Genomic DNA, 11,205 nt, shown 5'->3' with positions numbered 1-11,205 from the left:
ATAATTGCATGAGGAAAGAAGAGAGTCTTTGGTCAATAAATACCCAGTCCACACCATCAGGCCTTTTATTGACCCCTAAGTAATGGATCCCCACAGATCCCAAGTGGGTATAAATCAGTGCGGCTGCACTGACTTCAATGGAGCTGCACCAATTTATACCAGCTGAGGATGTGGCCCACAAGTGCTGATATATAGATTTATTCAATGGAAAATGGAGAAATATGCAAGGCAATACAATGATTTAGGGATGATTAAATGCTTAAGAAGCTGCAGCATTTAATAACTGTAAATATACTCCATGAACATCAGTTTTAATGTGACAAGATAAAAGAAAGCTCTCTGTGCATAGGAAATGTACACATTATTCTAGGGGTCTTCTGATTAAAGGCAAAAGTAAGTACACTTTTTTTATATATATAAACCATAACTCATTAAGGCTCACTATGTCCCCATGACACAGGTAAGAAATGTAAAGGGATAATTTTCCCCATCAGTGAAAACCAATCTGGATTAGAACGCACAGCAACATTATAAAACCAGACTAATTAAAGAAAGTTAAATATGTCAGAATAACTCAGTTGAAAGTGTGGTTGGAATTTAGCTAAGCGAATGAAATTACCTGAGTGTACTGATGCTAACTAGATCCAGGGCTTGACAGACTGACTCTGTAATCCAGTAGTTAGGGCACCAAATCAGTCAGAGCACAGACTTACCCACATCCCAGCTGTGCACCCTAACCACTGGGCTCTCTCACGCTCTCTTTTTCCTCTTTTTTCCATCCTTTCTGGATGAAAGTTTCATTGGCATTTATATGTTTTCACAAAAAGTTTCAGTTTTGATAAATTGACATTTTCCATCCAATCCCTCCACCCCCGCCCGCCCCCCCATCTAAAAATTCCCAACCAGCACTGTTTGAAAGTTCTGGGTTTGTTTATTGGATTTTCGTTGATGTCACATTTATATCCCCTCAAGCAATATACTAACTTTTGCCTGTGCACAAAAAATGCTAAGGAAACAAATGATTTTCTAAAGAACAATGTTCAGAGGTTAATATCATTCACTGAGCTATTGTCTCCTGATGTAATTCTAATAACAAGGTAGAGAGACCATTTTTCTTTCTACGGGGTCAGATATTGAGGAAAACAGTGTCATAAAGAAAGTATTTTATATTCAGGCACCTGATTATTCTAAAATGGATATAAAGGTGTTTAAATGGCAGTATAACTAGAGTAGTAATAATTATAGGCTTTGAAAGCAAGTTTGAAATGTGAAAGTACATGGGGAAAAAACTGAGTTTGTGTAACCCTATGCAGATTAGCTTTGCTAGACTTGATCTGATTTTAAAATAACAAAAACAAAACTTCCATATATAGTGAAGGTTATTTTTAATATAACACAAAAGGAAGGCCAGGATTTTTGTGTGGGCCTCGAGGCAGCCTCTGACTTGGCATTCTCAAATCACTATAAGGGTTGCAAATACGGCACATGTGGGAGCAATTTATAGCATTTAAGAATGGGATTTTCAAAGGAGACTTTGGGAGCTGGGTACCCAAATCCCATTGAAATTCAATAGGATTTGGACAACTAATTCCCTTAAAAGACTTTGAAAATCCCAACCTTTAAATACAACACACCAAGAAACATGCAGAGACACCAACGCAAACATAGGAATCTGTTTTTGAAACTCTACCTGTTTCTTTTGTGTTTGTCTTTACTGGGCTTTAGATTGTAAGATCTTCAAAGCAGGAACTGGGACTTTGACTTGTGGGGGAAGTAGCACACTCAGGGTGCTATATGATTAATAATTCTATAGGTGCAATGCAGTAGTTAGCTCTCTAAGTGCAATAAAATGCATCAGCAATTGTTAACTTCAGAATTGGTGAAGGCACAAGAAAGTGGGCACAAAGTCAGCGTCCATTTCTGAAAAATCGAGCGATAAGCAGCGGTGAGCTGGAGCCGGTTCTCACTGGTTTGCACCGGTTCACACGAACCGGTTGTTAAATTTCGAAGCAGTTTTAGAATCGGTTGTTAACCCGCTTCCCTGCAGGGGGCGCTGAGGCTTTGATGGGCTCCGGCCGGGAAGTGATGTAATTCCTCCTCTGGCCGCCAGGGGCGCTGTGCTGCGGGAGCCATGTGGGCTGCTGCCTGGCCCTGGGCACAAGCCCTGTTGCTGCTGCTTCTCCCCCGACCCCTGGCCCTGGGGCTCCCGCTGCTGCCTGGTGGGTCCCCGGCTGCTCTGCTGGGCCTGGGCTGCGTCATGCTGCTCGGGCTGCTCCGAGCCGCTCTCCCCATGATCACCCACCACCCTGCCCGCAGCCAGCCCCTGTCTCCAACCATCCCCGCACCCCCTGCCTGCAGCCAGCTCCTGACGCACCGCCTGCCCTGCCTGCAGCCAGCCCCTGACGCACCCCCTGCCCTGCCTGCAACCAGCCCCAGCCACACCCCCTGCCCTGCCCACAGCCAGCCCCTGCCGCACCCCCCTGTCCGAAGCTAGCCAGCCCCACACCCCTCCTCTCCAGCCTACCCGTCGCAACCCCCTGCAACCCTGCCCGAAGCCAGCCAGCCTCCACACCCCCTGTCTCCAGCCAGCCCCACACCCCCCTGCCCTGCCTACAGCCAGCCCCTACCTCCAGTCAGTCCCTGCCCTGCCCTGCTCCAGCCAGCCCCACACCCCCTGCCCTGCCTGCAGCCAGCCCTGCACCCCCTGCCTCCAGCTAGCCCTGCCCCATGCCCCTGTCTGCAACTGGCCCCACGTCCACTGGTGCCCTGCAGTTCCCAGGGCAGTAACCCTGCACACCTGCTTCAATGAGGGGGGCAGGGAGCAACTGGGACCCACACATGTGCACACCTTAGGGTGACCAGACAGCAAGTGTGAAAAATCAGGACAGGGGGTGGGGAGTAATAGGAGCCTATATAAGAAAAAGACCCCAAAATTGGGACTGCTCCTATAAAATTGGGACATCTGGTCACCTTAGCACACCCCCAGGGAGTGGCGGGGACCCACACATGTGAAACGGAGCTCATTTCTAGTTCAGGCCCATCTTTTTAAAAAAGAACTTTAGGCAGGGTTAACATAAATCCGTATTTTCCCGGTTACATCATACTTTTTGGTTCTTAAATCGCTGTCCGGGAGGAATTTTAAAATTTTAAAAATTCCTCCCGGGAAAAGACGGACGTATGGTAACCCCGTTGGTACAAAAAATACATACGGTGGCACATCCCTTAAACCAGAACTTTCTATAGGTTACCGGTTGTTAGGATTTTGGCAGCTCATCACTGGCCATAAGCATTGGATTATTTTAAAATAATGAAAGATCCGCTCAGAAAAAGAAAAGCCTTGTCAAAGTCAAAATCTTAAAGTGCTTTTTTATGTTAAATGATACAAAGTTTGTCAAAATGCAGCTTTTTTCAACTCTGGGGTCTATTTTGTGTGACCAGCTGAGAGTAGTTTATGTTCTGTTACTGTTTTAGCCCAACTAAGTCTCTCTTTCAAACTGAAGACCTATCACTGGAGAGTGGAACTTTTAGTTACTCAGTATTTGGTTGCATGCTAGCTGACAATGTTGGTGTATGACAACACGGAAATTCTCATTAGCAACATTATTTCATACAATTAATCAATGGCCTGAACACAGCTGCCTGAGAAGAAATGTACCACTTTAAGGGACAGGCTGCAGCCCACAGCTGGGAAACCCTGCTGTGTAATCAACCCCAGCCCACCATGGGCAATATAAACAGGAAGAGGGGGAAATAAAAGTCATGCAGGCAGGGCGTGTTCTTTCAGGGTCCAGGAGACTAGACTATATGACTGCGTGTTATGGTTGTTAAATATGGGAGCTCTGAGCCAGTAACCTGAGGTGAGGAGCTTCTGAACCATTTGTTGTAATTGCTCTTGTCCTGTATTAAGAAGGGGACATACTATTTTGTTACAGTGTGTTGGCTTCTCCTTGCCCTGGGCTGTTACAGTGTTCCCCTATAGCTGTCAATCAGGGGAAATTAAAGTGGGGCACCCTGCAGTACTACAATGGTCCATAAAGTGGTGTGCAGGGACTTCCTGTACCTTTATGCTCCTCTAACACCATGATGAGACTTTAGAGGTAATTCCCAGATGTACATCTCAGTATGGTCCAGGTTTACAGGGTTTTTTTGTTTTTTTTAATAACATTTTCTGTCAATCTTGACTTTAGAAGAGAAGCCTCATTATCAGCCAGGCACATTAAAGCTGATATGATGGAAGCAGTGCTCTGAATGAGCGCTTCTCTGCCATCTAGTGACAAACTGGGGAGGAAAGACTTCAGGAGCAGAATATATTTACTTAGCCCTGGTCTACACTAGGACTTTAGGTCGAATTTAGCAACGTTAAATCGATTTAAACCTGCACCCGTCCACACAGTGAAGCCCTTTATTTCGACTTAAAGGGCTCTTAAAATCGATTTCCTTACTCCACCCCTGACAAGTGGATTAGCGCTTAAATCGACGTTCCCGGCTCGAATTTGGGGTACTGTGGACACAATTCGATGGTATTGGCCTCCGGGAGCTATCCCAGAGTGCTCCATTCTGACCGCTCTGGACAGCACTCTCAACTCAGATGCACTGGCCAGGTAGACAGGAAAAGAACCGCAAACTTTTGAATCTCATTTCCTGTTTGGCCAGCGTGGCAAGCTGCAGGTGACCATGCAGAGCTCATCAGCACAGGTGACCATGATGGAGTCCCAGAATTGCAAAAGAGCTCCAGCATGGACCGAACGGGAGGTACGGGATCTGATCGCTGTTTGGGGAGAGGAATCCGTGCTATCAGAACTCCGTTCCAGTTTTCGAAATGCCAAAACCTTTGTGAAAATCTCCCAGGGCATGAAGGACAGAAGCCATAACAGGGACCCGAAGCAGTGCCGCGTGAAACTGAAGGAGCTGAGGCAAGCCTACCAGAAAACCAGAGAGGCGAACAGCCGCTCTGGGTCAGAGCCCCAAACATGCCAATTCTATGATGAGCTGCATGCCATTTTAGGGGGTTCAGCCACCACTACCCCAGCCGTGTTGTTTGACTCCTTCAATGGAGATGGAGGCAATACGGAAGCAGGTTTTGGGGACGAAGAATATGATGATGAGGAGGAGGTTGTAGATAGCTCACAGCAAGCAAGCGGAGAAACCGGTTTTCCCGACAGCCAGGAACTGTTTCTCACCCTGGACCTGGAGCCAGTACCCCCCGAACCCACCCAAGGCTGCCTCCTGGACCCAGCAGGCGGAGAAGGGACCTCTGGTGAGTGTACCTTTTAAAATGCTATACATGGTTTAAAAGCAAGCATGTGAAAGGATTACTTTGCCCTGGCATTTGCGGTTCTCCTAGATGTAGTCCTAAAGCCTTTGCAAAAGGTTTCTGGGGAGGGCAGCCTTATTGTGTCCTTCATGGTAGGACACTTTACCACTCCAGGCCAGTAACACGTACTCGGGAATCACTGTAGAACAAAGCATTGCAGTGTATGTTTGCTGGCATTCCACCAAAATCCGTTCTTTATCTCTCTGTGTTATCCTCAGGAAAGTGAGATATAATTCATGGTCACCTGGTTGAAATAGAGTGCTTTTCTTCAGGGACACTCAGAGGTGCCCGTTCCTGCTGGGCTGTTTGCCTGTGGCTGAACAGAAATGTTCCCCGCTGTTAGCCACAGGGAGGGGGGAAGGTTGAGGGGGTAGTCACGCGGCGGGAGGAGGCAAAATGCGACCTTGTAACGAAAGCACATGTGCTATGTATGTAATGTTAACAGCAAGGTTTACCCTGAAAGAGTGTAGCGACTGTTTTATAAAATGTGTCTTTTTAAATACCGCTGTCCCTTTTTTTTTCTCCACCAGCTGCATGTGTTTCAATGATCACAGGATCTTCTCCTTCCCAGAGGCTAGTGAAGCTTAGAAAGAAAAAAAAACGCACTCGCGATGAAATGTTCTCCGAGCTCATGCTGTCCTCCCACACTGACAGAGCACAGACGAATGCGTGGAGGCAAATAATGTCAGAGTGCAGGAAAGCACAAAATGACCGGGAGGAGAGGTGGAGGGCTGAAGAGAGTAAGTGGCGGGCTGAAGAGAGTAAGTGGCGGGCTGAAGACAGGGCTGAAGCTCAAATGTGGCGGCAGCGTGATGAGAGGAGGCAGGATTCAATGCTGAGGCTGCTGCAGGACCAAACCAGAATGCTCCAGTGTATGGTTGAGCTGCAGCAAAGGCAGCTGGAGCACAGACTGCCACTGCTGCCCCTCTGTAACCAACCGCCCTCCTCCCCAAGTTCTATAGCCTCCACACCCAGACGCCCAACAACGCGGTGGGGGGGCCTCCGGCCAACCAGCCACTCCACCACAGAGGATTGCCCAAAAAAAAGAAGGCTGTCATTCAATAAATTTTAAAGTTGTAAACTTTTAAAGTGCTGTGCTTAAAGTGCTGTGTGGCATTTTCCTTCCCTCCTCCATCACCCCTCCTGGGATACCTTGGTAGTCATCTCCCTATTTGTGTGATGAATGAATAACGAATGCATGACTGTGAAGCAGCAATGACTTTATTGCCTCTGCAAGCGGTGATTAAAGGGAGGAGGGGAGGGTGGTTAGCTTACAGGGAAGTAGAGTGAACCAAGGGGTGGGGGGTTTCATCAAGGAGAAACAAACAGAACTTTCACACCGTAGCCTGGCCAGTCATGAAACTGGTTTTCAAAGCTTCTCTGATGCGTACCGCGCCCTCCTGTGCTCTTCTAACCGCCCTGGTGTCTGGCTGCGCGTAACCAGCAGCTAGGCGATTTGCCTCAGCCTCCCACCCCGCCATAAACGTCTCCCCCTTACTCTCACAGATATTGTGGAGCACACAGCAAGCAGTAATAACAGTGGGAATATTGGTTTCGCTGAGGTCTAAGCGAGTCAGTAAACTGCACCAGCGCGCCTTTAAACGTCCAAATGCACATTCTACCACCATTCTGCACTTGCTCAGCCTGTAGTTGAACAGCTCCTGACTACTGTCCAGTCTGCCTGTGTACGGCTTCATGAGCCATGGCATTAAGGGGTAGGCTGGGTCCCCAAGGATACATATAGGCATTTCAACATCCCCAACAGTTATTTTCTGGTCTGGGAATAAAGTCCCTTCCTGCAGCTTTTGAAACAGACCAGAGTTCCTGAAGATGCGAGCGTCATGCGCCTTTCCCGGCCATCCCACGTTGATGTTGGTGAAACGTCCCTTGTGATCCACCAGAGCTTGCAGCACTATCGAAAAGTACCCCTTGCGGTTTATGTACTCGGCGGCTTGGTGCTCCGGTGCCAAGATAGGGATATGGGTTCCGTCTATAGCCCCACCACAGTTAGGGAATCCCATTGCAGCAAAGCCATCCACTATGACCTGCACATTTCCCAGGGTCATTACCCTTGATATCAGCAGATCTTTGATTGCGTGAGCTACTTGCATCACAGCAGCCCCCACAGTAGATTTGCCCACTCCAAATTGATTCCCAACTGACCGGTAGCTGTCTGGCGTTGCAAGCTTCCACAGGGCTATCGCCACTCGCTTCTCAACTGTGAGGGCTGCTCTCATCCTGGTATTCATGCGCTTCAGGGCAGGGGAAAGCAAGTCACAAGGTTCCATGAAAGTGCCCTTACGCATGCGAAAGTTTCGCAGCCACTGGGAATCGTCCCAGACCTGCAACACTATGCGGTCCCACCAGTCTGTGCTTGTTTCCCGAGCCCAGAATCGGCGTTCCACAGCATGAACCTGCCCCATTAGCACCATGATGCATGCATTGTCAGGGCCCATGCTTTCAGAGAAATCTGTGTCCATGTCCTGATCACTCACGGGACCGCGCTGACGTCGCCTCCTCGCCCGGTATCGCGTTGCCATGTTCTGGTGCTGCATATACTGCTGGATAATGCGTGTGGTGGTTGATGTGCTCCTAATTGCCAAAATGAGCTCAGCGGCCTCCATGCTTGCCTTGGTATGGCGTCCGCACAGAAAAAAGGCGCGGAACGATTGTCTGCCGTTGCTCTGACGGAGGGAGGGGCGACTGACGACACGGCTTACAGGGTTGGCTTCAGGGAGCTAAAATCAACAAAGGGTGTGCCTGTACATCAAGGAGTATTTCAGGCAGGACTGCACGGAGGGTTCCAATAAGAAATGGTGCACCTAAGTTATCGTTGTTATTGGAACAAGGAGGTTAGCCTGGCCTCTGATTGATACATGGCTAGATTTACCTCGCTGCACCTTCTCTGTGAGTGACTGCAGTGTGATCTAGACAGGGGAGGAGGAAATGAGTACAAAACAAATCTGGTCTATTTCTTGTTCTGACCCACTCCATCTATCTTTTACATCTTTGGCTGGCAGCAGACGGTGCAGAAGGACTGCATGCCATCCACATCTCATGGCTGCTTGGCAGAAGATGGTACAGTACGACTGCTAGCCATCTTCATCTCTTGCCTGCCTGGCATAAGATGGTACAATACGACTGCTAGCAATCCTCATCTCTTGCCTGCCTGGCAGAAGATGGTACAGTACGACTGCTAGCAGTCCGTATCGCCTGCCCGCTCACCATAAGACGGTTCAATAGGACTGCAGGACTAAAGAGAATGACCTGCTCAAGTCACTCCAAATTTAGTCCCTGCGCCCATGTCTGCCCAGGCGCTCCTGATCTACCTCACAGAGGCGACCAGGAGCACCTCAGACATGACGATGACGGCTACCAGTCGTACTGTACCGTCTGCTGCCACAAGGCAAGGGGTTGCTGCTACTGTGTAGCAATGCCGTACCGCGTCTGCCAGCACCCAGGAGACATAGGGTGACAGTTACCTGAGCGGGCTCCATGCTTGCCGTGGTATGGCGTCTGCACAGGTAACTCAGGAAAAAAGGCGCGAAATGATTGTCTGCCCTTGCTTTCACGGGGGGAGGGAGGGAACGGGGGCCTGACGATATGTACCCAGAACCACCCGCGACAATGTTTTAGCCCCATCAGGCATTGGGATATCAACCCAGAATTCCAATGGGCAGCGGAGACTGCGGGAACTGTGGGATAGCTACCCACAGTGCAACGCTCCGGAAGTCGACGCTTGCCTCGGTACTGTGGAAGCGCTCCGCCGAGTTAATGCACTTAATGCACTTAGAGCATTTTCTGTGGGGACACACACACTCGAATATATAAAACCGATTTCTAAAAAACCGACTTCTATAAATTCGACCTAATTTCGTAGTGTAGACATACCCATAGACACACCTGCTTTGCCTAGCTCTGCCGGCGTCATCATTTTTGGCCATTTGGGTTTAAGATTCATGTTAGTCTGGTGGTAGTGCAGGGGTAATTACACATTATCCTGACTATATGAGTAAAGGCCAGCAGTACTATACTTAATATGCCCTAATTGGATTGGAGGGGGTCACCCTGACTCAACCTCATATGCTAAGCAGGGAATAATGGTGTCAAAAGGATCGGGGCGGGGGGGGGTGTGCAGGTGTTCCTACCCTGTGCTGTGGATCTGTTTAAAGGATGCTAGCAGCCATTTTATCCTCCCCCGCCAATATTTAAAGACAGCTCAGACTAGACTCAATGGGGAGTCTTGGCTCTTTCTCAGTGATCACTAGAGGTGAGATCACTGATAAGCTGATCTAAGGGGGCTGAACCTTCACTCTGGTACAAAGACAGTGTTGTGGTGAAAAGACAGCAGCAGGCAGGTTCCCCTCTCCACAGTGAAATCACTAAGATCTGGGCTAAGTGTCGTAGAATCATAGAATATCAGGGTTGGAAGGGACCTCAGGAGGTCATCTAGTCCAACCCCCTGCTCACAGCAGGACCAATCCCCAACTAAATCACCCCAGCCAGGGCTTTGTCAAGCCTGACCTTAAAAACCTCTAAGGAAGGAGATTCCACCACCTCCCTAGGTAACGCATTCCAGTGCTCCACCACCCTCCTAGTGAAAAAGTTTTTCCTAATATCCAACCTAAATCTCCCCCACTGCAACTTGAGACCATTACTTCTGGTTCTGTCATCTGCTACCACTGAGAACAGTCTAGATCCATCCTCTTTGGAACCTCCTTTCAGGGAGTTGAAAGCAGCTATCAAATCCCCCCTCATTCTTCTCTTCTGCAGACTAAACAATCCCAGCTCCCTCAGCCTCTCCTCATAAGTCATGTGTTCCAGTCCCCTAATCATTTTTGTTGCCTTCCGCTGGACTCTTTCCAATTTTTCCACATCCTTCTTGTAGTGTGGGACCCCAAACTGGACACAGTACTCTAGATGAGGCCTCACCAATGCTGAATAGAAGGGAAGGATCACGTCCCTCGATCTGTTGGAAATGCTCCTACTTATACAGCCCAAAATGTCATTAGCCTTCTTGGCAACAAGGGCACACTGTTGACTCATATCTAGCTTCTTGTTCACTTTAACCTTTAGGTCCTTTTCTTCAGAACTGAGGCCTAGCCATTTGGTCTCTAGTCTGTAGCAGTGCATGGGATTCTTCCGTCCTAATCCTCTAATTTGTCTAGGGCCCTCTGTATCCTATCCCTACCCTCCAGCGTATCTACCTCTCCTCCCAGTTTAGTGTCATCTGCAAACTTGTGAGGGTGCAATCCACACCATCCTCCAGATCACTAATGAAAATATTGAACAAAACCAGCCCCAGGACTGACCCTTGGGACACTCCGCTTGATACCGGCTGCCGACTAGACTTGGAGCCATTGATCACTACTCGTTGAGCCCGACGATCTGGCCAGCTTTCTATCCACCTTATAGTCCATTCATCCAGCCCATACTTCTTTCACTTGCTGGCAAGAATACTGTGGGAGACCATGTCAAAAGCTTTGCTAAAGTCAAGGAACAACACGTCCACCGCTTTCCCCTCATCCACAGAGCCAGTTATCTCGTCATAGAAGGCGATTAGATTAGTCAGGCATGACTTGCCCTTGGTGAATCCATGCTGACTGTTCCTGATCACTTTCCCCTCCTCTAAGTGCTTCGGAATCGATTCCTTGAGGACCTGCTCCACGATTTTTCCAGGGACTGAGGTGAGGCTGACCGGCCTGTAGTCCCCTGGATCCTCCTCCTACCCTCTTTTAAAGAGGGGCACTACATTAGCCTTTTTCCAGTCGTCCAGGACCCCCCCTCCCGCGCCCCGATCACCACGAGTTTTCAGAGATAACGGCCAATGGCTCTGCAGTCACAGCCGCCAGCCTCAGAACACCGCACTGCTAGTGGCGCAGACAGAGACC

This window comes from Lepidochelys kempii, chromosome 3, assembly GCF_965140285.1.
Source record: "Lepidochelys kempii isolate rLepKem1 chromosome 3, rLepKem1.hap1, whole genome shotgun sequence".
In the NCBI taxonomy this organism is placed as follows: Eukaryota; Metazoa; Chordata; order Testudines; family Cheloniidae; genus Lepidochelys; species Lepidochelys kempii.
Note: the sequence above shows the minus strand (reverse complement) of the source record.